Source organism: Lonchura striata, chromosome 17, assembly GCF_050655825.1.
Source record: "Lonchura striata isolate lonStrDom1 chromosome 17, ASM5065582v1, whole genome shotgun sequence".
Classification (NCBI taxonomy): Eukaryota; Metazoa; Chordata; class Aves; order Passeriformes; family Estrildidae; genus Lonchura; species Lonchura striata.
The window spans coordinates 5,406,159-5,433,697 of record NC_140719.1 but is presented as its reverse complement, the minus strand read 5'-3'; the positions used below and the strand labels follow the sequence as shown (position 1 = coordinate 5,433,697).

Genomic DNA, 27,539 nt, shown 5'->3' with positions numbered 1-27,539 from the left:
TGGACATCTTGGTTTGGGGTGTAAAACAAACATTTTTTTCATCAGACTGCTGGCTCTTGGAAGGGTTCTCAGGGAGCAGCCAGGCCCCTTGGGTTCTGCATGGCTGGGGGTTAGCAGGAGCAATGGAGGAATTTTTTCCCCTTGAATTTCTGTGGAATGGCTGATTGCTGCTCCGTGTTCCCATGCAGAGGCCAGGGAGATCCACTGTCACCAAATCTGTGCTGGAGGAGGACAGGAGGCAAGTGTGCAATGGCTGGATTGAGGCATCATCCCCAGGAGGGATCAGAGGAACCTTTTGGCTGCACGTTTTCTGCTCCTGCTGTTTCTGGAAGGAATAGCTCCTGTGACAGAGCTGGGAGCCACCAGGTCCCATCCCTCCTGCTGCGGGCACGAGGAGCTCACGCTGGGCTCTGTGGGGGCCTCACTCAGCAGCGTGCTGGAATAAATCCATTTGATTTTCCCAGGGCACTCCGAATACCCTCCAACGACTGCTCATTGCTAAAACAAATCCTTATTTTTTTTATCTCCAGCTCTTCCCAGGTGCTTTCTTTTCAAACCCCAGGCCCGCTTGGCGCTCAGAGATGTTGCCTTAATTTGCTTCCCTCTTCCCAGGAAAAGAGGACGAGAGGAAACCATGAGGATTGTCCACTTGGAACAGCAGAAATACGTCACAGCCTTTCCCCATCCCAAACCAGCATCTCTTTCCTTTCCCCCACCCCATCATTCCCACCAATCCTCCCCAAAACAAACCCAAAATGATTGGGAAGCAGTGATCTCTGCAGGTAGGAAAGTGGCTCCTGAGCACAGGGAGTTATTTTTGGTGAGGTTTGAAGTGCCACATGACACAATCTTCACAAAATGCCAAGCAGCCAAAGCTGGAGCCACGTGCACCCAACCTCTTGCACTGAGGTAAAAATAAACCTTGATAAAAGGGCTGAGGAGGCTTAATGGGAAGTGGAAATGCAAAAAGGACAAAGCCAGGAAAACTCACTTGGGATGAGCCTTGGCGGGTCTGAAAGGACACAGTGTGATGGCTCTGCCTCTGCCTTGGTTTGAAAAGACAGGTTCTGCTAAGGAAGGCAGAAGCCTCCCTTGAAATGGAAAATGTAAACCCCCTCCCTCCAAATTATCTTGAAATTAAGGGGCTCTCAGGCAAAGATATGGGAATAGGAATAACAGTACTTTACTAGGAAAATTAAAATGCAAATGCAATAGTACAAAAAGAAGAAAACAGACCACTGCCAGAGTCAGAGCAGCCCTGTCCCCTGTGGGTCAGGGAGGTGGCTCAGCCCCATCCCAGGGGGGCTCAGCCCTCCTGCAGTGCCAGCTGTGCTTCTGCTGGAGCAGGATCCTGCACAAGGGGGGAGTTTTCCTCTGGAGCTCCAGGGCTGGGGGAGATGGGCCTGGGCTCCTCTGGGAATGCAGGGGGAAGGAAACTGCTCCTCTGGTAATGCAGGGGGAGGAAGCTGCTCCTCTGGGAATGCAGGGGGAGGAAGCTGCTCCTCTGGGAATGCAGGGGGAAGGAAGCTGCTCCTCTGGGAATGCAGGGGGAAGGAAGCTGCTCCTCTGGGAATGCAGGGGGAGGAAGCTGCTCCTCTGGGAATGCAGGGGGAGGAAGCTGCTCCTCTGGGAATGCAGGGGGAAGGAAGCTGCTCCTCTGGGAATGCAGGGGGAGGAAGCTGCTCCTCTGGGAATGCAGGGGGAAGAAAGCTGCTCCTCTGGGAATGCAGGGGGCAAAGGCTGCTGTGCTGTTCCCAGGTCAGATTGGATCCAGGTAGGAATGTTTGGCTCCTCCCCTGGGCAGAGCCTCTCCCCATGGGATGCTGGAATTTTCTCAGCTATGCAGGGACACTCAGTGGCCATGAACAGAAGATAATTAATAATTAATAATTAATGTCCCATTGACAGCAGATATCTCCTGGAGGGAGGATTGGCTGTGGGAGAGATAAAGAAAAGTGCCCAAAGAACAGCAGATGCCTGCCCCAGCTCTGGCAGATGGTGATAGAACACACACCCAGCCACACCTTTCAGCCTGAGACAGACTCTCCTCATTGTAGCCCTGGGTGCTACACCAGGGCCATGGCAACCATTTGGAAATGTTTGGAAGCAGTTCAGGAGTGTTGGGCAGGATGAGGCTGCCCACGAAGTCACCAGTGAAGACAAGACACCATGTGTGTCTGGGTGTGGCAGTAGCTTTGTCAGAGGCCACCAACAATTTATTTTCCCTTGTGTTACCCCTCAGTCCCACCACCATGAATGGGATTTTAATGCAGATGGAAAAACCCTATGCAGAATTCGGGCACATCAGCCAGAGCACTGGGGTCCTGTGTCTTCAGTACCTTGAACCTCAGGCTGCAAGTAATAAAAACCTCTCATGCTGGCTCTGTGGGTGCTTACAAGTTAAACCATGCTCAGGAATCATCCTACAAAATCTGTTTGAACCGTTTGAAAACCAATGTAGGGGGTTTCCATCTCTGGCTGTACAATTCCAGACACTGCTCTTTTAACCCATCAAGCTGACTGCCCTTTAATTTGAGCTTCTCCTGGGGATGCCTGTCTCAAAAGGCTAAGCAGGTTATGAGGCATCTTCATGTTCTCACTGTCATCTCATTCCCTATTTTCTTATATTTTTCCAGATATTTTTTGTCAAAGCTTCCTACAAAATGGCTGGCTCTGATAGAAAGAAAATCTCCACCACACAACAGCCCCAATCTCCAACATGGCAGGAGGTTTCTGGGTGAGAAAAAGGGAAACAAAAGGAAATAAATACCAAACCAGTGTATTTTCCCAGCCACAACACCCTTTTTGTGTCTGTATCTGTCCTGAGCAGTGATGGGCAGAGGTGACATCCTGCAGATGGCACTGAGGATATCTGATAGGAGCAGCATCCTGTTCTGGAGCCTGCACCATCCTCCTGCTGTGCCCTATCAAAGGAGGATTAAATCCTCCTCTAGTCTGGGACTGGGGCTGCTGTCAGGGTCTGGGAAGGTCAGGCTGTTTGTATTTTCCGTCTGCCTGATGGAGCAGGGCTCCTGGAGGCAGGATTTACAGGCAGCACTGCCAAGATGGAGCAGACCTGGGCTGGCCCGTGTCCCAGCTCTTCTCTCCAGGGCCACCTCCGGGGTTCTGAGCAGCCCCAGGCTCTGCTGAGCAGCCCTGTGAGCTCAGTGGGGCAGGAGGGACTCTGGAGGGGTCTCATGGGGGTGTCATGTAGGACTGTCATGCTGCCCAGCCCACCTGTGGCCCTTGCTTGTGCAGGATTGATGCTGAAGCACCAGCAATGCCCAGCAGCGAGAGACAAAACTCTGGCAGCAAAAAGAGCAGGAAGCAATGGGAAGACTCAGTGGTCTGAGGCTGGGAACAGCTCAAAGGAGAAGATGCATATGTTCTTCCTGCTGCCTGGCTCTGCAAATTCTCCCCTGCATGGTAATTCCCAGAAACACGATGGCTGATCAGCCCTGTCTGGGCTGGAGGGCACAGAAAGAGGCTGTGCCAGGCCCTGGGATGTCCTGAGCTCCCCCTGCCCCGTGGAGGAAGCAGAGGAGAGACAAAAAGGAAAGCTGGGATGAAAACTTTGCTGTCCCAGTATTGTCCTGGCTATGCAAACATTACGAGTCCTACTGAAAGGGCACCAGTGCTGGTTGATGGACGTGCAAACCCCTGCCCAAAGGAAAATGAGGTCCCAAAATCAGTAAAGCTGGGATCCTGAGAGGAAACGAGTGCGTGGCTCTGCTCAGGGCTGGCCCAAGAGCAGCAGTGGAAGGAAAACACAAAGTGACATGCTGGAAGGTCACAAGTGATTTATCCTGCTTTTATATCTGCAGGAGACATTTTTTCAAATGGAACTACGAGAGGAGGGATTAAAGAAATCCAATGAGAATAATTAGGAGTCCAGAGCAGAGAGTAGAGGTAGTGTGGCAGTTTCAGTTCTCACTTTGTGCTTCCCAGGACTGAGAACTTTCTCCTTCTGTTGAACATCCTCTTCCTGCCATAAATCCTAAAGCCCAGCAGCTGCTGCTCACCTTTCTTTCCTCACCCCAGCCCCAGCAAGGCTTTATGAGATTTCCCAGGGCTGAAAGGCTGAATTCCAGACAAGGAGGGGGTTGACAAGATGTCCCTTCCCATCCCAGCTATTCCATCCTGTGACTACTGGGATATTTCTGAGGAAAAAAACATAGAAAAGATACTGAGATGTGGGAAATGTCACGAGGTCATGGTGTCTGAAAAAGGAATAACAAATCAAGCAAGTGGTCCATTGTGATGGTGTAAAAAATGGGGGTTTGGTATTGAGATTGATGGACATCAAAATCTTCCCTGTTTCTCTTGGCATCTTTAATTTCAACACTGATGAACACTGACCAGGGACACCTTAAAATTTTAAGCTTACCTGACAGGGAGTGTGGACAAGGCTTTTACAGGATCAGGAGAGAGACACCAAATTTAAAAAAAAAAAAAAAGAAAAAGTTAAAAAGAGAGGAAAACCTGCCATCCCAAGCTTCAAGCTCTGTAACGCCACCCTGAGCTCCAGCCCTGGAATCACCTCCCTTTGCCTAACAATGCCCCCCAGGGCATTAACATTCAGAGTTAAACCTGGGGGAGGCAGCAGAACTCAGGGATCACAGAGGGAATGAACTCAGAGTCAGAGATGGACCTGAACCACACCCCTGGGTCAGAAGAGAACTCCCCTAAAGGACAAGCAGAGGGGTGGAATTCTGCAGCTCAGGCCAATCTATAATTCATTATGTATCCCTGGTATTTCTAAGAAGGCTACAGCTGTGATATTTAAATGCCAAACCTTTGTGCATTTTTAGGCTCAGACTTTGTTGCTTTTGAGAAACTGGAACAGTTTTTGCTCCTCCCTGCTCCCTGTTTAAAATGGAAAGGAAGAAAGCCCTGGCAGCATCCTAGAGAGGTTTAATTCTTGTTATTGTAACATCAAGGACATTTTGAATTAGAGAGTCTGGAGCTCAGAGCCAGCTGATGGCCAGTTCACCCTTTTCTCAAGGTGGCTCTTCACTGGGCAGAGAAAAATTGCTATTTTCTCCCCAGTACACACCCTGACAAGCTAAACTTTGTGATTTCCACAGCTGATGATTTCCACCAGATTTTTTCCCTATGGATGAGCAGAACAAGGAAGCATGAGCTGATATTACCAGCTGAGCAGATAAGGAGGATTGTGCAATGTACAGCATGAAACAGAGCAAGGGGGAAACAGAAGCAAGAGGTGGTGGCAGTGGAGGGGAAGCCAAATGAGAAGAAGTGTTTCAAACACTGTGTTGGTTTGAAAAGACAGGAGTCTGTGAAGGAAGGCAAGAGCCTCCTGTGAAATGGAAAAGGTAAACCCCCTCCCTCCAAATTACCACAATTTCAAAATTAAATGGCTCTCAGGCAAAGATATGGGAATGGGAATAACAGTTCTTTACCAGGAAAAAATTAAATAAAAAGAAAGAAAAAAATGTAATTAGTACAAACAAAACTAGTGATAGGGTCAGAAACCTGACACCCTGAGGAGTCAGGGTGTTGGTAATAGTCCAGTTAAATGGTGGCTGCTCCTCCTGGAGTGGCAGATGAAATGCTGCTGGAGCAGGGATCTGTAGCAGGGTGGAGTTTTCTCTGAAGGTCTGGGGATGGAGTAGCTGGGCCTGGTCTTCCTCTGGGGATCCAGCAGAAAAGAAGCTGCTCCTCTGGGAATCCAGCGAAGGGCTGCCCTGGTGTCCCAAAAATGCTGATTTTATGCAGGTAGGAGTGCTAGGCTCCTCCCTCTGGGTGGAGCATCTCCTCATGGGATGATGGAACTTTCCCAGCCATGCAGTGAGACATTCAATGGCCATTAACAGAAGATTCTCCCTGGAGGGAGTCATTGTTCTTGGAAGAGATAAGAAACCTGCCCAACCTCCAACAGATGGCAATAGAATCCATGCTGATCTTACAAGCCAAGACAAACACACAGGGGGTCAAGAGGACAGCAGAAGAGTTGCTGAGGTCCCTGGGCAACAGCAGAGGGGGTTGTGAGAGAGGTGCTGCAAACACAGACAGAAAATTATCTGAATTTCCAGCCTTCCCATGGATTTGGGTCCGATCATCCACACAGGGGCTGTGGCTCCTCAGCTGCTCTGAGGGGACACAGGCAGGACTACTGCCTCCTCTACCCCATCCATGAGGTTCTCCCCAATTCTGGGGGGAATTTTGCCCTTTTCCTGATCCTGTCCAGCCTCAGAAACAGGGAAGAATCATGGGACCACTGGTGGTGTCCTCAAATCCCATTTCTAAACCAAAAGTATTTTCTTTTTGTTGTTTCTTACTCTTTGTCATGTATGTCAAAGAAATTTGTGAGCATTCTGGGGGCTAATAATTTTTGTATAGAAAAATTATGCATAATATGAAACAATTAGTTGAAATTCTTTTCATAAAAGCTGGAGCAATGCATTCATTGACATTTAACCTCCTCCTTCCCCTGTAATCAAAGTCTTTTAAATAGAAATTACATTAAATTTGATTTCATTTTGGCAGTTATATCTTTTGAAAGGAAAAAAAAAAGTGATAGAAGTGGGAGAAACATTTCTGAAGTAAAACAGGCTGTGACAAAGCAATAAGTATCTGCAGAGGGGAAGAAAAACCTTCTAAAAACTGATCCAGTGGAGCCCTAGAATTATGATGTCAAAGGAAGGAGCAGAAGGGAAAAAGTGAGAGAGGGAAACGTGCATCAAGAGAAATATGGATGGAGTCAAACCACCGTGATAATGTCCTTCCTAACACCCTGAGGCACGGCCCTGCTCTCACCCAATTAACATCTGGCACAGCTGGAGGGCTGGGGCAGGTCCAGAGCCAGAGGAGCTGCAGGAGGTGAGGTGGGTAAGTCAGTAATTGATGCTTTGCCTTCAGATGCAGCATTAAGCAAACAGTTGCAGCAGGGTGCGAGGTGGAAAGAAGCTGAATCAGAATAAAAATCACCCTCGGAGAGGGAAATGCATTGGGAAGGCTGAGTTCAGCCAGAGCTGGGGGTTCCCAGCTCACCTGGAGGTGTGTCCAGGGCTGCTCTGCCAAGCCTTTGTGGCAATTCTCTCTTTGCTCCTGTGAAAGCAGCCTGGATGGAACAGAGCAGTGTCCATGGCTTGTCCAATTTTCATGGAATATCCTGAGCTGGGAATGACCCACAAGGGTCATCAAAGCCCAGCTCCTGGCCCTGCACAGGACAGCCTCGAGTACCCAGCCTGTGCCCGAGATCATTCTCCAAACACTCCTCGAGCCTTGGGGCCGTGGGTTTGGTTCATACCCCTGGCACAAACTTCCTCATGGATCACCCATTCCTAAATATTTTCTTTATCATCTCCCCTCGATCCTTTCCTGCTCCTTCTTAGACCAGAGCTTCATGAGGGTGGGGCTGGCCTGGGGACCCCCAAAGCAAGAACTGGGGACAGAAAAGCTGATTTTTCTCTTGGCTGTTCAGGGAGAACATGGCTGGGGCAAGATTTTTTAAGCACAGAAGATAAAATCCATCACTGTCAAAACCAAAGGGGAGGTTGGAGCAATATTGAATGGAGTAGGGCTTCCAGCTACTTTTTGCAACCTTAGGAAATAAATCTAAAAGCTTCAGAAGGTCTGCACTGTACATCCTTATTATCAAGGAAGATCTCAGGAAATGATGAGTTCTTTCAATTTCTGCCATATTTCTTCCATCTTTTTTTTTTTGTTTTACCCCTTGATAAATCCATGTGTAGGGAGGATCTAAGAACATTGCTCGTGTGCTTTTGCCACAGCAACAGAATTAAAATTCCTGGAAGGTATCATGCTAGGATATACAAAATAGGAAAGATGAAGTGTCTGCAGAATACCTGGAATCCCCAGGTCCTTGGACCAGCCAGGAGAGCAGCTCTGGATTTTGGGCAGGGGCACAGATGCAGAACCTTTTGCTCTGTTGTCAGAACAGGGCCTACATACATATTTTTGTCACCTTATTGTATAAAGAACATTGAAACACAGCAAAGTGCCTTCAGCATGATATTTGAAGAGCTCAGCTTCTCTTAAAATGGGAAAGAAAAAAAGTGTGTTTGAAAAAAGGAAGGAAGCTGGACAGATTAGAGAGAAAAAAGGAAGAGGCAGACTGAAAATATATTTGAGTGTCATATGTGAGAGAGGTGACTTCATCTTGAACCTACTGGTTAATCCATGACAACCATTCATTTTAAATGTGGGGCTCCCATCATGCTGCTGAATGTAGCTCATGGAAACTGGATTATTGTTTGAACACCTCTTCCTTCACCCTCTAAATCCACCACTGCTTAACAAGTTTCAGTGCCTCCAGGAGCTACTAGGGGATCAGTGACTCCTTTCCCCAGTTTTTGTTGTCAGTCTTGCCCAGATCCCAGCACAACCCAGGAGCTCAGCAAGCCTAGTGAAGGCCCCTGGAAGCTTGGATGTACTGCTTGATTTTACCTCTGGGCAATATTAATTTTTTAAGGCAAGGTTGGATCTCAGACATTTATTTAAGGCATGTCTGGTGAAGCTGAGCTCCATCTCCTTCCTCTTGTCACTCCCTCACTGGTGGCTTTTTTTTTGTTTGTTTTGTTTTATTCCTCCCTTATCTCAGGTGCTGTAACTTCTTCCAGGATGTCCAGTGATTCTCTTCACTTCCCCCTTTGGCTGAACCACCCACACTAGTGGTTATCCTCTGATGTAGGAAGGGTGGTGACTTTTCCAGAGAGTCCTGGAAATCCCTGGATGTGGTTTTGGGCAGGTAGAGCCACATCTTTGCCACCAGAAGCCCACGGGATGGTTTCCCACTGACCTGACATGACACCAGGTCACTGTCACGCTAGAGACCATTACAAGTGGTCCTTGTGTCCAGCCCTTGATGGTGTGACCCCAGGATTCCATCTCCAGGGAATCAGCCTTTGGAAACAGACTGGTAAAAAGTAACCTTTTCATGAACACTTAGAAGTTGTTGAGTTTGTGGCTTATTTTTTTCCCTTTCTCCTTTTCTTCCACTCTCCCTTAAAGGGACAATAAATGAAGAGTTTATCTGTAATTTTCTCAGCAGGACAACTGCATTGAAGTACCAGGCAGGATCCCCCATTGTATAAATCAATGTGTTCTCTCTGGAGCTTGGGCCTTCTGATAATAAGCTAAACAAGAGCTGCTTCCTTACAGCTTCACGGCTGTAATCAGCAAACAGGTGAGCACAAGAGCTTTCCTCATGCTAATGGGGGGAGTGGGAGGTTGTTAATTTGACCTGGAGTGTGGATTTAGTCCCTCCTGCAGTGGAGCTGTTGCTGCAGTTATCTCTTATTTCCAGTCCAGACATGCTCTGGGAACCATTACCATATTTATGAACCTACCTGGACTCACTGAACAGGCATGAAAGGGTTAGAAAGACCTATCTGTTTTACCAGCTGTGCAGCCAGCATCTGCAAGTGAGAAAAGGAGGGGAAGGAGGAAAATGGAGAGGTTATTCTGCATTTTCTGGGTGTGTATAGGCCCTCAAAGGCAGCATTCATTAACCTTAGAGAGCAGAATCCATCCTGGTAAATCCAGGTAAATCTGTGTACCAGGTCGCCACACGTCTCTGTGCAGATTCCCCCCGTGCCAGGGCAGATTTCCCTGAGTGTGGTTTATTTATTGCAGGCAAGCACAGAACATGGGCTGGGGATCAGGAGATGCAGGTGACAGGGAGCAAGAGGAGACTGTGCTGCAGGTTCTAATTCCAGGCTCAGGAATGGTTTTACTTGGTGATTTTAGCCAAGCAAGAGGATTGTGATGATTATGACACAGCACATCTTCTTCACCATGTAATGAGCAATGGTAAGAGGTCTTAAATCCTTGCACAGGACATGTTCAGCATCCAAAAAGCATGACCACAGCTGTTCTAAATGAAAGGTTCCTGGTATGTTTTCTCTGCTAACTCTGTTATCACTCATCTAATCCCTTTGTGGTCTAGTAATCCCAAAGACAAAGCAATGAAAAATAGTCTTGAATTACACAGTAAGAATTCAGTGTAGCATTGCAGAGTCTGTTGCTCAGCCTGGGGCACTGAGGACTCGCAAGGACATTTGGGGAGTCCTTGGTGTCTTTTTGGGGAAGCCTGCAGGGGATTCCCATCCCTCCCGAGTTCACAGGCTGAGGTTTTATCTAGAGCACCTCTTTCAGCTGCTGGGAAAGGGCTCTTTCATCTTCATCTTTGAAGAGGAGATGACGGAGGGATTGTAATGCTGTCCTTCACACGGGAAGTGGAAGAAGCACAAGCCACAGGGGTGGTTTCCTTACAGAGAACAGGTCAGATCTGCTAAGAATTTACTGGGCCTAAAGAAAAAAAAAAAGCGCTGTAAAGGTTAGGAAAAAATAATCTTTGGGTTTCTTGGACTTGTCTCTCTGTAGCAGCATAGACATGAAGAAGATAACACTGAGAGATGATTCATTCTGCTTGCTCTGGTGAGGGTGGTTCCGCAGCTACTTACACCCTATGTAAGGGAAAAGGAAAAAATATTGATCCAGAGTTCCCACATCTATGATCTACATCCTTGTGCTTCCCTTAAAGGAAATTTATTGCTCCTCATCAGCAATAAATCAGAAGCCCAACTTCCCTGCTGCTTCTCAGACAGAAACACTGTTGTACAGCATGAGAGAGGAGCAGCATATGAGGGTCAGCACACAGGCAAGTCTGGATAACATTTCAGAGCTAGGAGAAGAGAGACAGATCAGCTGCCAATATGCTGGAAAATAGCAAGCTTTGACTTACATATAATTCCTTTAATAGCTGTATTTAGTTTGTACACTGCTGTATAAATAGATATGTATTTATACTAATATTTATAAATGTATGTATAAATATGTCTTTGCAAATATATATTTATGAAAGCAAATGAAATGAATACATATTTATAAGGAAATATTTAGTGCATTTAGTAAACATACACAACCTGCTGCCATTCTGGAGGATAAAACAAGGTGGAGAAAACTGAAAGCAAACCTAAGCAAAAAATAACCTTAGATTGACACTTTCTTCCTGATGGATCCCAAAGCTCTGTTTTGCTCTAATTTACTCACCAGTAAGAGATCCAATTCTGATGTGCAGCAGTTTCTGGGATGAGATGCAGTAATTGTTTAACCAGAATAGCTTCACCATGGCTGAGTGCAGGCTGGGAAGTGAAAGACTGCTTTTCCAATGCAACATGGGCAACCTCATCCTGGGTGAAATTATTCCCAGTTTACAGTGAGTAAAGTCCTAAGCACAGTATCGAGCTGGGAGCATGTCTGTAGTGTATACAGGAGAAACAAGCTTTATAGAGTTAGATAACAGCAGTTTAGAGGTCGATGAGAACTAAAAAAAGAAAAAAGCAGAATAAGTTTGCCCACTCAGAGCAAGGTACTGCTAGTTTAAAGCAAGCTTGGGTACTTTTCCAGCAGTGTGCTGCACGGCCACTGACTCCTGGAGGAGTTCAGGGAGGCTGGCATTTGGCTCTGACCCCAGGGTTAATTTAGCTGCTCTTGCAAAATGAGAAATAGGAACCCAGGTCCTAGTCTCCTGTGCTCTCCAGTCAATTGAGTGACACGGAGGTAAAGCTGGTGTGAGCAGGAATTGGGATCTCTAATGAACAGGAACTGCCAGGAGCTTTGCAGTGCTTGCAGGAGGTGTCAGGATGATGTCTGTTGAAAACAGGCTGGCACAGGAGCACAGAGAACATTTTGTCTTGGGATGTTTCCCAAACTCGCTGTGGAAACAGCTGGGGTATTTACTGCAGGAATTCAACCCTGAGATAATGGTCCCTGGGATCCCCAGGTACCAATTTCTCCTCCATGCTTCCCTCCACAGGAATTGCTCTAGGGCCAGCCTGGGACTGTTCTCCATGTGGCAGAAATCCCTTCTGGTGTGACACCTCAGCCACAGCCTCACCAGGGTGCTGCACTGGCCATTGCCAACTCTTCCTCACCCTCCTCACCCACAGATTTGCTCCCTCCCACCACTTCCCGAGGTGATTATTCCTTTGCAGCTGTCAATTGCTTCTGCCAAAAAACCTTGTCCCCACCTTGGTCAAATAGTTCAGAGCTGCTCTCAGCCTGAAGATGCTGGATTAACACCACATCTTGATTTAACTCCGCTCAGGCAGCCCATCCTAGTCCCTCTCACAGCCACCTCTTCTAATCCTGCAGTGATTTTCAGAGTGTTTCAGTTTTCCAGGCTCTGTGGCCTCTCCCCAGGCACCACATGGAGCCTCTTGCTGCAGGCACAGCCTCCACGAGAGAAACCAGACATTTCCTCAGGTGGAAAACAACTCCAGAAAAACACTTTTTTCCCCCATGTTCTTTCAACTTTCCCAGTTTTTGAAGGAGTGCCACCTGATTTCAGTACCCAGGGGACTGGGGGGATGCAGCCAGCTCTGCTCTCTGCTTGCCCACAGAGGATCAGGTCATCTCAGCTGCCTCAAAGGCAACCAGCCCCTCTCTCATCACTTAGATTTAAATCACAGCTCTTTCCCCCACTCCAAGGTCTCATTAGTGCCCCCGGGCTCGTGGTGCAGCAGAAATGGAGTATCCTTGCCAGCTTGGGATTGTTATTTCTGTCATACTCAGCAGGAAAGCAGAGCCCTGCTTGGTTTAGTAACTGGATTAAAACAAACTGCAGCGCAGGGTTTGATCTCAAACACTCTGCTTTTCAGCAATGCTATTTAACCTAAGTCTGTCCTCTCTTCCAAAACTTCCTGGTATCAACATCTGTCTCAGCACTGCCTGCTCCGAGATCTGGATGGCTCCATGAATGAACTCTTTTCAAATGCCATCAATATTTTATGAATTTCCATCCACTTACTTTAATGGGGGATTGTAAAAGCATTTAACCATATTACACCCAATCTCTCAGACTCTGCATTATTTCAGCAGAGATGTTTTATTAGAAGCAACTGGCACAGCTGCTGTGATATTGTTTAAATATATATTATATATATATCTATCTTTCTCAAACCAAGTGAAATCAGAGAGCCAGGAAGGGGAAACAGCCATGGAAATTCAATGTCTCAGGTTTATTCTGATGCATCTGAAAGGTTTCATTTGCTGTGATATGCATGACTACAGGTAGGCTCTTTACATGACTTTTTATAGATTGGGCTCAGACTTGAGTCTGGATGTCTGATGGCCTAAATCCAGATGGAGAGACGTGGCACTGCCTAGAAACATGGCCAGGGAGAGTCCTTGCTGCTCAGCCTGAGACTTCCCTCACTGAGGACACCCCAAAGGCCCCTAACAGACCAGGGCTCAGCTGGGAGTTTATTCCCTATTTTGCTTTTCCTGGGCATCAGCAGGCACAGGCAGGACAGTTATCAGTTATCAGTTATCAGCTATGCCAAGCAGAAATCTTCCAGATATTTTAAGGTTTTTGCTGAGAGACCCCAAAGTCCCTGCTCTGCCCCCATCTCTGCTTTAGCAGTGAGAGGCTTGTGAAGATCTTTGGGAGATCCAGCCCCAGACTCCCAAAGCACCCTGGAGCCAGGAAAGGCCACCCAGCCTCAGAGCAGCACCAGCTCCATCAGCAGAGGATAAAGATGCCACTTTCTCCCTGTCTCCCCCTCCTCCAGCTGCTGTTTATCTCCAGCACTGCACAAAGGCCTTTAAAACCCCATTGAGCTGCTTTTGACCATGTCTCTGTTGGGTAAATGAATTTATGGTCTGCCAGGCTGATTTATGGATGCCTGCTGTTCCTGGAGCAGGAGGGCTGGTGATTTTATACCTCCAGCCAAGCGGGACAGGAGCTGTTCTGATCAAAGAGGCACCGATTTAGCCAGGATGATTGATTCCAGCCTGAAGAATTACAGAAGGATCCCACTCACACTCCACAGCCATCGCAGGGCAGAGGCATCTTCTGCCAGCAAAGACACCAGGTCTGAAGCCTGGGATGCTGGAAATTGTTACTCTTCCTAATTCCTCCTATTTCCCATAAAATCAAGCAGCTGTTCAGCTGTAGCTCTCAAACCCATTGATGTTAAAACATCACCTGGTGCTCCTGGTTGTCCCTTCTGTGTCTCAGGTGTTGGCGTGGCAGAAGGAGCAGCTCCACAATGCTACAGAAAGAGTCACAGAAATATTTGGGTTGATGTAGCCCTGATTTTTAAAAGCGTTAAGTTTTCTTTTATAGTTCTTTCGAAAGTTCTTTTGATTTTTAAAAGTGCTAAGTTTTCTTTTATAGTTCTTTTGAAAGTTTTAAAGTTCTTTTAAGTTTTCTATGCCTTCTGATGTTTACATATTTCTACCGGAGTTTCTCACACATATTCATGTAGATAATGATTGTTTTGCTTTCTTCTTTGTAGGAGGAGACAATTAATGGACTGTTGGTTTGACCAGTGTGGTTGAACTGTCACTTTTAGAATTCAGAAATAAAATTTGCCCTTTTTCTGTTTTAAACTTACCAAGCTTCTGTGTAGTCATTTAGTGTCCAATAGAAACAGGCTGGAAAAGACCACCAGGATCCAACCTTTGTCCCATCATCACCTGGTCAACCAGAGCAGAGCACGGACTGCCACGTGCAAACATTCCAGCTCCAGGTGGTTCTGATGTGCTAAAGCACCACTCTGGGTTTGCTCTCCAGGATTGCTGCAGTCAAGGAGTCTCCCTGCCTCACTCACTGGCTTTTAGTATTAGTTAATAAAATATATTATCATATTAAAATAATATAATTGTATTATAGTTATTGTGAAAATCATTATTATATTAACATATATTAATTATTGCAGATGGAAACCTGAATTTTGTATGAAGTTCCATACATAGTGGTTCAAATCATTGCTTTAAAACTTTTCCATCAAATACTCCTAAGCCACAAATAGATCCTAGAGATTCCTTTTTTGTAGGACAGATAGTACACACACAAACCCAAAGCTTGTCCTCCTGTGGAGTTATTTTTAAAAAATATTTTGGTGGCAAATGTTATATTTTTCATCCAAACACCCTCCTCCTCCATGCCTCCATCCCAATATTCAGCCATGTTGTATTTCCAAATCTTTTCTATGTTGTGACTGCTAATCAAAGACAAAAAGGTATAAAGAATAAGAAATTCAGAATTTCTCCTTCCATCTGTCCAGAAAGGAAGGTCACAAAGTACAGTAACTTCTGGACCTATTCATCAAACTCTTGGAAGTCACAACTCCCAGATTAAAGGAGCAGTGATTGATGATACCTTTTCTAGGGGTTACATTGGAAAAATGTTCTCCTTATAATGGAAACAGAGAAGAAATTAGTTCTCCTATCTCTCTTGAGTCTCAGTGGAAGAGGAAAACTGCAGATAAGAGGTTAAATCCAAAAATCTTTCCTTCCCAAAGCCTGGCCACTGAGCTTAAAAGTTCTTTACTCATTTTCCTCCTTTTACGTTTTCTCTGCATGCCCCCTGCTTAAGAAGGTTTATACCCTCAGTTTATCCTTTGGCTACATCAAAATAGGACACTTTCAGTAGAAACTTTACTTAGGTTCTTTCAATATTTCTGGGTCCAGGACCAATAAAACATGTCATTCTAGTTTCACAGACAACCTTCTTGACTTTTAATAAAATATTCATTGGTTCCTCTGCCTTTAGTCTCGTACCTCCCTGTCACACCTTAGTCTCATGAGGTGGTTAGGCACTGCAGGGATAAAATTTAGGGAAAATAAGGAAATAATTGTGCTATGACTCATTAATACCTGAGGGCCCTCGGTGCACCTGTGGAAAGTCACCCTGTAAAGTCACCATTCATCACTCTGGCAAAAAGGGAGGAAAAGAAAGACAAGAGATATAAAAGAGTGGCCTGGATAAGATGTGAGCTCTGCGGCGTGAGCGGAGCTCGGTCCCTCTGAAGGACTCCTCCTCCCCATCCCAGTGACAGGGCTCTTTTGACAAGGCTGTTTTGACAATACTGAGAGGAGTGAGATCAGAAGATGCTGATCTGTGAGAGGCCTGGCCCCTGGAAGAAGAAAAAGCTGTCAGGATCACAACGTCGGGGGCTGCAGCAGCGTGACAGGGAGGCTCCCCAGGAGAGCAGGTGACACCGAGGCAAAGCAGATGCAAAGGAGAGACATTATGGGCACAGAGTTTTTGTTGCAGCTTCTCCTCCAAGCACAGGGTGTTTTCAAAGCAAAATATGACTTTCATTGTCAAAAGAAGCTGCTTTTAAGTTACTGCTCGCTGTTGTTTGACACAGGCTCTGAAGGTGGGCTGGGAGGTACAAACTCTGGCTGCCACCTGAACTGTTGGTGTTTTTAAGAAACATGGGAAGGACCTGACCAGGATACCCTGAGAGATCCAAGTGCTGAGAATCCAGGCTGTGTGGCCCTCACTACATAAGGACTGGTGATTTGGGAAAGGTTTTGTCACAGGGTTCATAGCCAGGGCTAAAGCGGGAATCAAATAGGAAGCCCTGCCCCAGTGTTTGCAGACAAGTTCTACTCCACAGCATGGAAACATCTGGAAATAATGTAGAAATAATAAAAATCCATTCATATTATAAGCAAATACTGAACAACGTAAAGCAGGTAAATAAAAAGCATGGTTCATTGAGCAGGGCAATGACAGCATCTTCTCACTCAGCACCTGCAGAGTGACACCCAGCCCCACACCAGGTCCAGGCTGGCTCCTGGGGAGCCAGGGCAGCATTGCATCTCTGAGCAGAGCTGGTGTGGCTTCCCTGTGGTGGATGCCCTCACCACTCACAGAGGAATCCCTGCACGTGCCACGTTCCTGAGAGAAAGCCCAGACGTGTGAAATATGAAAATGATCACAGCTTGGATGGGGGATGCCAAAGGGAGTCTGAGAAATCCTGGCTGTTTGCCAGCCAGTAACTTACCACTCACAAGATGAACAATTATCCAAAGGCAAATCAGTGTCGTGCAATCTCATCATCAGGCTGCCATTCCTACCCTGGATAAACACCACCCACATTGTTTCTCCAGGATGACAATAGTGCCTCTATTTCTATTCTATTCTCCATCTCTGCCATCTCCTTGGGGCTGCCTAACCATCTCTTCAGGGCCAGAAAGGCTGGGGTGAAGATTTTAATTCTTACCACACTGATTTCCTGCAGTGTGTGTGTCCCCACTGGCCCCATAACCTTGGGCATCAGCCCAGGTGTCAGCCCAAAGCCTCACACCCAGGCTATCCCTCGAGAAGCCTTTTCCATCACAACATTCCTGAGTAGATGTGACCTCTCTGCTCCTGCCTTGAAGCCAAAACTTTTTGTCCAGCCTCTCACTTCGTATCTCATAACGACTGCAGGGACAGTGCTTCCGTCTGGTGTGAATAAATGCAGCCTGGCTGCACTCACATCTTCCCAGCGTGCAGAGATCCTTTCCCAGGGTGCAGAGATCCCTTTTCCAGCCCAGTGCTGTCAGTGTGCCATCCTGCAGACCCCCCTCGGGTGGCACCCTTTCTCTGTCACTGTGAACATATGCTGCACATCCTTGCTTTCACAGTCCATCCTCACCCACCCTCGCCCTCATCTGCCACGCAGCCTGGAAAGGTTGGTTCTCACCTTCACTTGGCCCCTGGTGCCAGTCTTCCCTCGCCCACCTCTTCCAGCCTCAAACAAGCTTTTGTTGTGTTTATCCCATTCTGTTCCTCGTGCTCTCTGTAACATCTACCAGCCTGTCTCATCCTACTCCTCCAAAATCCTTGCTAAGTCAAACTCACCATTGTGATGTCTGCAAAACCATGGCAATCACTTTTCTGACACAATTAATTTTATTATTTCCCTAAATTCCCATTTCTCTAACACATTTCTGGCTTTATACCTGGATGTCAAGCACTTTGACACAACGTTTGAATTTCATTTTGTGCGTGTGCAATACCCAGCATACGTATGGCCCAGTCCAAGCTTGTCACGTTTTATCATCACTTTCTCTTGGACTTGAAGATCTTTTCCAACCTAAATGATTTTATAATTTCTATTATTTCTATTTGTGTGTATTTTTGTAGAAATAGTTTATGGCTTGCCAACAGGGCTACAGGAATTACTTGAGTCTGCTTCCCAAGAGGAAAACTCAAGAAATGGATAGCAGAGGATGTGCCAGGGGCAAGAGAGTATAAATAGTAAGATATTACTCTTGGATTCTAGAGCGCTTCATCCCATGTTCCTAAAAATGAGAGCATTTTTGCTTAGTTGTATGACAGGAAGGAGCATCTGTCTCTTCAGCAGAGGAGCAGCCCTCTCTAGGCTGAGGCAGGGAGGAAACAATACCCAGGACTGAGTTCATTCTGACAGCAGGAGCTCAGGACAAATCAGCCATCAGTCACTCACTGCTGCTGAGCTCTGCAGTGACTGCATCCCCTGTCCTGTGCCTCCCAGCCCCGCCTGCTGCTGTGTCCTCTCTCCACAACCACACCAGGAGGGAATTTGGCTGCCCACCTGTATAAACACCCCCTCTCCCCAGAGCTCCGTGTGCTCTGAGCTGGGCCTTGGTGAGGGAGAGGCTTTCTCAGAGTGCTGTTTCTCATTCCAGCCAGCAAACCTTGCGGTGTGACAGCTCTGTCACTCCAGCCACCTGGTGCCTTGCATCCGAGATGGAGCCAAGCTGGGGAGCCAGGCTCTGCTTCCTCCCTGACTGCACTGCCCTCAAATAACAGGTCTGGGCTGGCAGCAGAGGGGAGGGGAAATAATAACTCCCCTCCTCTGTCATTTGGAGGGACCCCCACTGATCCCATGTCCGCTGGCTCCCCTGCAGGAAATCTCTCAGCATTTAAAGCCTCTGGTCCAGGCTCTCGCTGTAAACTTAATCCATGTACAGCATTTCCTGAGCTCCCAGAGCCTGCAGGGGCTCCCTGAGAGGATGCAGGGAGACACTGCAACAGACAGAGAGCAGGCAAACACCAGACTGGCTGAAAGCAGCTGGAAAGGCTGTCCAGGGAATGGGAGTGTGGCTCCTTCCTGGGGTGCATCCTGGCTGGATGCTGGGTGCCCACCAAAGCTGCTCCATCACTCCTCTCCTCAGCTGGGCAGGGAGAGAATATATAAAGAAAGGCTTGTGGCCTGGATAGGGGATGAGGAGTGATCACTCAGCAATTACTGTCACAGGGAAGCCAGACCTGATTTGGAGAAATCAGTTTAATTTATTACCAATCAAATCGGAGTAGGATAATGAGAAATAAAAACTAAAAATTAAACATCTTCCCCCCCACTCCTCTCTTCTTTCCAGGTTTAACTTCACTGAGATTTTCTTTCATTCTCACTGGCTGGTGCAGGGGGACAGGAATGTGGAATCCATCAGCCCATCACCCATTGTCTCCATTGCTCCTTCCTCCTCAGGGCTCCTCACTCTTCCCTGCTGAATGTGGGGTCCCTGTCACAGGACAGTCCTCTGTGAACTTGGGCTCTGCACAGTTGTTGCTCTCACATATTCTCACATTTCTCTTTAGTAATTGCTACCCTGGGGCAACTTTTCTCCCTTTTTAAACCGTTTATCCCAGAGGTGCTGCCCCTGCCCCTGATGTGCCCAGCCTTGGCCAGTAGTGGGTTCATACTGGAACCCCTGGCATTGGCTCCACTGGGCATGGGTCAAGCTTCTGGCAGCTTCTCCCTCTTCTCCCAAAACCTTTCCAGTGCAGGGAACAACAAAACCATGAAGCAAAACACACAGCAATCTGTATTTGAGCAATGCCCAGCGAGCATTGCCCTGGCCCACATTGTCTACTCCTGCTCAGAAGTCACAATCTGGGTGAGGTAATGCCAAAAGGTGGATTTAAAATGAAAGCTGCCACCTGTGAAATCAAAATTGCCATTTTCTTTATGGGCACAATCCATTAAAATGGATTTTGTGTGCGGATCTGGGAATGGTTGTTCATCAATCTTTACATCCCTGGTCTGCCCTGGGGTTTGCATTCCTCAGCTGGACTTCAATTCCCATCACACAATTCCCTGTTCCTCCCTTGGGTCAGGTGACTGTCAGAGTTACATCTGATTTAAAATTACTTTTTGAAAGGCTGGACTTTCCCAAGGTAAGGAAATTCTTATTTGAAACAAACCCTTATTATTTAGTCTGTACTTGTAGTTCTGAAAGGAGCTGGTGTAGAGATGGATTTTATGCACTGATAGCCGAGGAATGTGAGAATTCCTGGAGCATAGCTTTCATTCTGGAGGTAGAAAAAGCACACATTGTTTACCCAGTGTATAAATAAGATATTAACAACTCCCCAGGAAATCACTGGACTTAATGCAGTCACGAGCAAACAGCAGGAAACAGTGAACTCCCTCCTGTCCCTAGAAAACAAGGTTTGGGATACCTTTGAATGCCACAAAACCACAGATTTTAAAATAGCTGCAAATTGTAAAATACCCGTAGAGCCTTCTCCTGAATTTTTGCCGTGCAGCTGCAACCTGTAACCTGCTGGATGTGTTTGCTGGTGCCTGTAACTGGATCCTGAATATATCAGTCCCCTTTATTTGGCAGCAGCTGCAATCCCCCACAGCATCTAAATTGGATCCCAAGGGTCCAAAATATTGTTTGTTCCTAGGAGATCATCGGGTCTGGCCAACCCTAGTGGATATCCCCATGGGTGCCACATACAGAGCGTCTGGAGCAGTTTTGGGGAACATTTGGAATGTATTTCCTAGAGGAATAACACAGCTCTCTGAGAGATGGGGACATTCCACAAAATAGTTAGTGTTCAAAAATTAATGAATGCCATTGATTGAGTTTATCCTAGTAAATGAAAGAAAAAAATCTGCAATTTTTGGGACAGAAAAGGTACATTTCCTCACGTGTACATTACCATCTGGCATGGAGATATATTAATATCTTGCAATATTTAGGTCATAAATCAAATCTAAGCCCTTATTGCACATTCAGAGAAAATTACTTTCTAGTGACATATGGCATAACCTTCAACTTCTATAAATTAATAAAATTCTAGCAAATCTACTCAAATTCACATATTTTGCACCAACATTTTTTTTTATGGATGCTGTTAACCACTTGTAATATTGGGGGTCTTAGGTCAAGGCAGAGAGTTTATTGCAAAGCTAAAGGAAATTACCTTCCAGAGACCCAGGGTGTGAACTTCAGCTTCCACCAGAGGAGTTCAGATCTTGCTGGCTGTTGATGCCACAGGACACAAAAATTATAGGCTGGGGCCTCTTAAAGGATTTTTAGAAGGAACGTGGTCATAGCTGGCAGCAGAAAAGCTTGTGAAGGGAATCAAGCCTGTTGGAATTGTGTGAATTTAACTCACACCACACAGTGGTTACAATTCCTGCTGTTAACTTCAGAATTCACCACCCAAAAATCAGAATATGTGAGCAATTTGTCTTTCAACACTAGAAGTATTTTTATGCAGCTGAGTAATAAGCTACTTAGGCGGCGGGGGGGGGGGGGGGGGGGAATCATGCTTTACAGTGTCTTGGTTAAGTTTTACTTTTTAAAATTAGCCTTATTTGCTAATTTTTGTAAAAGCTGTATTTGTCTGTGTCAAATTTCTCCATTACAGTTTTGCAAAAAGCACTGAAATTTGCTGCTTTCAAGCCGAGCTGTCAGGATTTAGGTGTGATAGCTGAAAGCACAAAATTCCAGGCAGAAGAAGCCAGGTGATGTAACTCGTTCTTTTCTGGCTCCTTGCCCACAGCTGCAACTCACTCCCCAGCCCATACATTTTGATTAATTACCATGTTTGATTTACCTCTTCAGCCTAAAGCTCTTAATCCCTCCAGTTTTGTACCAGAGTGCTCCTGCCTGGGCCATCTCCCCTCGGGTTTGCTGCTGCTCTCTCAAGCCCCCACCTTCCTGCCCAGACTTCCCCTACATCTCAACCTCTCCCTTTTCTCAGCATCTTCATCCCTGCTCTGCTCCTTCCATCTCTTCCCTGCTCCCTGGAAGGACTGGTTTTGATTTCCCATTCCCCATCAAAAAGTTCATGAAATCCAAATTGTGCTAATGTGAATTTCTCCCCTCCTTTTTCAGTGATTCCCCAACAACATTCCTGCTCTGGGCACCTGTCATAAATTTGCATTTTCCTCCCAGGCTCCCGGATTCTTTTTTCCCCTCAGTCTGTAGTTTACATGAAAAACACTTTATACAAAGACTTAGCATCTCTTTTCCTCTCTTTTTTTTTTTTTCCTTTTCCCCACAGTTCCTTACAGCAGATAAAAGACCAAGATGAAGTGGCTGGAATTTGAGGTTGTCAATGTTAATGCCACAAATTAGAGGCTCGTTTTTAACAATAAGAGCAATTAGTCATCAGAGCAGGTTCCTAAGAGGTACAGTGAGTCAGCCTCCTTTGTAGAGCTCACTAACTTTACCAAAGGCTGTACTTCTGAATTAAAATCACGAGTTCTGCTGCGAGAATCAGGGTGAGCTCCTGCAGTTTGTGTTTTGCAGCAATCATCCTAATGGCCTTCTTTGGCCTGGGAGGATTTCAGGTTCAGCTTCAAGGCTTTTTGTCTCTTTTTCTCCTGCCCAGCTTCATCTGGCTTTTCCTCCCCTGCCCTTTCCACGTCCTGGATACTGTTGTTTTCTCCCAAGCACTTTCTACGCGGATTTTTTTCAGTAGCTCACAGAGTTCAGTGGATTCCTGCATGGAGATCTTGACACCTGACTTCTTTTGGAAGTTCATGGATGTCCAGGATCACAAACCAGCTCAGATGATGTCCCTCTGCACACAATGTTGGCAATAATTTCTGTTCATCTCCTGATTTTTGGTGTCTCTGCCACAGGTCCTAATCCAGCCTGGCCAGAAGGAGGAGAGAGGATTCCAAGGACTCCCAATGTGGGAAATTCATGCATGAAAGGAGAAAGAATAACTGCTTAGGATGGTCTGGGAAGAACAGCAATAATTCATTGCTCTTCCCTGGCATTTTTATTAATAGCTTCTAGAGACAGGACAGGGACCTTAGTGGTCTTTTCCTCTGACTGGGTCTGGCATTTACAGGTCAGGCAGATGGGAAGGTGCAATAGCAAACTGATCCATGTAAATAATGATAGCCAGTTCCACACAATGTTAAAATTATTTCCAAAACACATGCATAAATTTCCTCCAAAGATCCTGTCTTACTGACAGTTTTGGGTTTTCTAACAATGCAGAGAACATTTTGCACATCTCCCATTTGCCTCAGATTCCTCTAAATAATGATTCTTTTCCTTTCTTTTCCTTACAATGCATTCTGAGCAAATATATTTTCTATAAAACCTGTGCTGTAACACAGTTAGGCCTGAGGAGGAAACTTTTGCACATTTCTTTAGCAGCTTGACAATTTATGTGGCCTGGCCTCCTCTCCCCTTCCCTGCCTCCCTTTCTAACCCTGAACTCCTGCCTTTAAGGACCTCATCCAATCAAAGCATAAAACGTTTAAACAAAACAAAAAAGAAAACTGAAGTTGGATGTCAGGGAAAATTCCTATCAGTGAGTTCTGCCAGAGTATGGAATCATCTCCTGTGGGGAGCAGTGGGAGTCCATCACTGGGATGGATGAAATTAAAAGCAAAATCAATATCATCATTAAGGGAAGCAGCCTGAAAGGCTGAGGGATGGACAGGAAAATTTGATGCCCTCAGAATTTAAGGGAATGGCTGTGACCTGCTGTCTAGCATTTAACAAGGGGTTTGATCAGAAGGATACTTGGAAGATGGAGGTTTTTTACAGCACCTTTTTTTTTTTTTTCATATTTGTGTGTGCTTAGTTTTTGAGTAGTTTTTGCTTTAGGGGGAAAAGTTTTGGGTATAGAAATCCCCAATTTTTTTAATATATTTTTTTAATGTATAATTAGTGTCACTAATGAAATAATTTATTAACTGGGGTTTTTTTACAATGATGAAACAGCTCCTCATTCAACACTGACCATGAACAATCCCAACAAAGACACTTCTTGGGGTTGTCTGCTCTTGCCTGCAGAGCAGTTTGGAGGATCTGGACCTTAGTTAGCTTTCAGGGCCTCTCTCTGGTATCTTCTGGCTCAAATACATCTATTTAAGGTCAGATTTTTCCAAGCCCAAAAATAAATTGGACCAGATGCACAAATAAAATAAAAATAAATAAATCATCCTGTTTTCTAAGCAAGGGGAAGTTTGGCCTTTGGTGTGGGCATCTGCTCACTTCTCTGTTTCCATATTTTCACATCCTTGGAAGAAATTATCTTCTAATGGTAATTTGGGAGGAGCAGAGGACTCCCATTTAACCAGATGCAGCAACTCCCAGAAATGAGCAGCAGGTCAGAACCCAAAGGCTTGGTAGCACTACAAATATTGTCACTGAATGCTTTCCACTAAGAAATTCTCCAATTACTGCTCTCCAGCAAACTAAAGACACTTTGTACCAGGTCCCCTTAACAGGACAGGGGGCTTCCATGAGGAAATATCCCTTGACAGACCCAGCTTCAAAAAGCAAACCAAGAACCTGGAATAACACTCTGGTCTTCTCCTACACAACCCAGGCCCTGTTCTTTTGGTCATAAACCTTTCAAACAAAAACAACCATAGGAAAATAACCCTTCAAGCTGTTAGAAATGCACCACTTCTCCTCCAGTATTCATTTCTCCTCCAGTATTCTCCTGACACCAATAATTCCTGGTGCTCCCTATGTAGCTCCTTGCAGTTCCCCACCTCTCTTCTCCTTATCCACTGGCTGCTGACAGCTTGGATAAAGGATAGCAGAGAAGGTGTGTTAGCTGCAACATAAAGCCATGTTTTATTGTTCTGACCTCTGTAATGCCAGATGTAAATCAGCCAATTGCCTTTATTAATGATTTGTAGACAGCAGTGTTTGAGCAAAACAGTTTTGTTTTATCCCGGGGTGAAAAAAAATTTAAAATAATCTCAGCTCCTGGAGATTGATTCCAGCTGTCAGGAATGATTTGGTTTTGGGTACTTCTGGAGTGTTGGGCTGTGGGCCCATGTTGGATAATCCCTCAATCCCTAAATCATTTCAGTATAAACATAATCTGTAAGTTACAAAGTCAGTGCTGGGTATGTGCCAGCATGCTGGGATGGAGCTTGTCAAACGATTTCTCCAATTGCCTTTGGATGTAAATGGCTTCAAATCCCGAGTGCTTGGCAGGGCTGGGGACGCTGAATCAGCAGTGGAAAAGCCACCTGCACCTGTTCTGTCCCTGAAACTGTTCTGTTTCCACCTGGGAAGTGAGGAAATCTCTGCTGGGATCACACCATAGTCCAAGGAGCTTGGACCAGAGCTCACCCCCTGCCTGAGTCATCTTCTCCCAAAACCAGAAGAATACTCCATCCTAATTCCAGTTTTTTTTTCCCAAAAACAGAAGAATACTCCATCCTAATTCCAGTGGCTGCCTTTGGCTTGGGAGCTGTTTGGTGCCTTGTTATGGATCTTCTCCAAGAGCCAGCCAAGGCTCTGAGCTCTTCCTCTGCCTGTTAAAATGCTCCTTTGCTGATTCTTGTCTATCCACGACACTTTCTTCAACTCCAGAACCCTTGAGGCTGCTCCTTCCAAATCATTGGACAGGGGGAGACTGCTCCCAGCGCATCCTGGGCTGGCTGGGGGTGCTGGGGAGGGGATGCAGTTCCCTGGGCGTGGATGGCACAAAGGTGCTTGGTATTGCACATGGCTTATGCTGAGATTTACTGTGATCTGAGAATATCACAGATCTCCTTCTGAAATATGTTTTATTACTTTTCTATGTATCCCAGACTAGTCAGGACTTGTCAAAACCATCCTTTATTTATTGGGTATTAGTGAGATTGAGCAGACTGTCCACACAGCATGGAATGGCAGGAGAACAGCCCATATTTTTCTCATGTGAAAGTCTCTTTTAGGCATTATACCAAAGGAGACTTTGATGCAATGCAGAATGCACGTTTATGGAAGGATTTATAGAAAGGCTGTTTATCTGGGGACACAGATGACAAAGAAGACCAGTCTAGACCAACTTGTTGAAAAATGAAGAGAAGCTTCAGTTCCTTGGGCTGCAGAGGGCTGGCACTGGAGCAGGCAGCAGCCCTGCTTCCCTTTTCCCTCAGCAGGGAATCGTGGAGCTGAATGAAGGATCTCGATTTTCTCAGGGGGTAGACTGGAAAAGGCACCTTTTCTCAGCTTTAGCACACTCTATCAGCCAGAAGCTGCTGAAAGAGGATCAAGATTTTCTGCTGCTTTGAACAGTCTGATCACCAGGCACCTTCCTCCAGTGTGCTGATTTTCTAGTCTGTGCCTGCCCACTGGGTTCATGCTGGAACTCCTCTATTTTATTCACTGTTTAGCTGCTCTTTAGCTCTCTTGCCCCCACCCCACCTTGCATTTATCTTGTCTGACCTCGGGTGACCAAAGCTGTCACGCTGCATTCCTGAGAAAAGGACATTGGGCCTTTGCATAATGGCATTAGCATCTCTTGGGGGAATTCTCTGCCTGGTACATCCTGGGATGTCACTTGACATTTCCATGGATTCAGCTCCTTGGTGATTCACAGTCCTGCTTTGATCAGCTTGTACACCCCAGTGTTTCCCCTCTCGTGACATTTGCAGAGGATGTGTTCCCAGTCCCAACACGTGTAACAGTGGGAATTACAGCATCACACTCCAGCCCCTCGCTCCAGCCCTTGAGATCATCCCAATCTCCCTCTCTGTAGTGCCTGTCTGTGAAATCTCATCTCCCTGCACACAAATGCTTGGTCATTGCTGAAAAATTGCAACCCAAGGTCATTCATGAAGAAATCTTTATTAACTTCAGAAGAAAACAACTCTTCTCTCAATTTTATCCGTTATTATCTCTCCTTTAACCCTCAGCAGTGAATAGTTTACAACTCTTATGTTAATTCTCAGCAAAACTAATGAAACTCATATAGCTCTGTCAAAATATTCCGCTGAAATCAAGATTGGTTAAATACATTAGTGTGCCTTTCTTTCTTAAAATAATAATAATAATAATAATAATAATTTCCTCAGAGAAATGAGGTTAGTCTGGATCCATCTATCTTTGGAAATGGAGCTGAAAAGAATGATTTTGGAATGTCTGGATATCTGCTGACAGGAATGGATCTATTTTCGGTATTTACGTAGCTCATATTGTTGTGGCATGTGAGCACATCATGGCTTGCAAAGTATTAATTTTCTACAGGCTCCTGAAAGAAGTGAGATGAAGCCCATTTCAGAGATGGCAACAGTTGAGTGATGGCAACATACTCCTGGCCATGTCAGAAGCATCAGTGACAAACTAAATCCTGGTCTTTGCTCACATTTCCCCTGGTTGTGACCCCAGACCAAGTGTTAACTCTTTTGCCTCAGCATTTATCTTCTTTTTAGACTTCTTTCCCTTGCACTCTTATATTTTTATGTTAAAGTGAGTCCACCTTCCTGCAGCTAAGCTGGGACTTTGTCCATCCAAGGGAAAATAATTTCCAAATAAAGTCTCTTTCCTTCCTTCCTTCCTTCCTTCCTTCCTTCCTTCCTTCCTTCCTTCCTTCCTTCCTTCCTTCCTTCCTTCCTTCCTTCCTTCCTTCCTTCCTTCCTTCCTTCCTTCCTTCCTTCCTTCCCTTTCCTTTCCTTTCCTTTCCTTTCCTTCCTTCCTTTTCACAGGATCTGTCACCCCCCCCCCTCCCCCCCCCCAAAATGCAGTTTTCAATGCATGGGGGTAAAAAAAGTTTACCCCTATGC

The 27,539-nt window shown here is 45.9% G+C and overlaps 1 long non-coding RNA gene across 1 annotated transcript; it reads right to left on the bottom strand.

Moving 5' to 3' along the window:
* Nucleotides 1-8,546: 8,546 nt before the first annotated feature.
* Nucleotides 8,547-18,770, bottom strand: LOC146765861 (uncharacterized). The gene is made up of 2 exons (XR_014958804.1): nucleotides 11,041-18,770; nucleotides 8,547-10,296 (listed from the first exon to the last, which is right to left on the bottom strand). It is a non-coding gene; the product is annotated as an uncharacterized LOC146765861 (long non-coding RNA).
* Nucleotides 18,771-27,539: the final 8,769 nt, after the last annotated feature.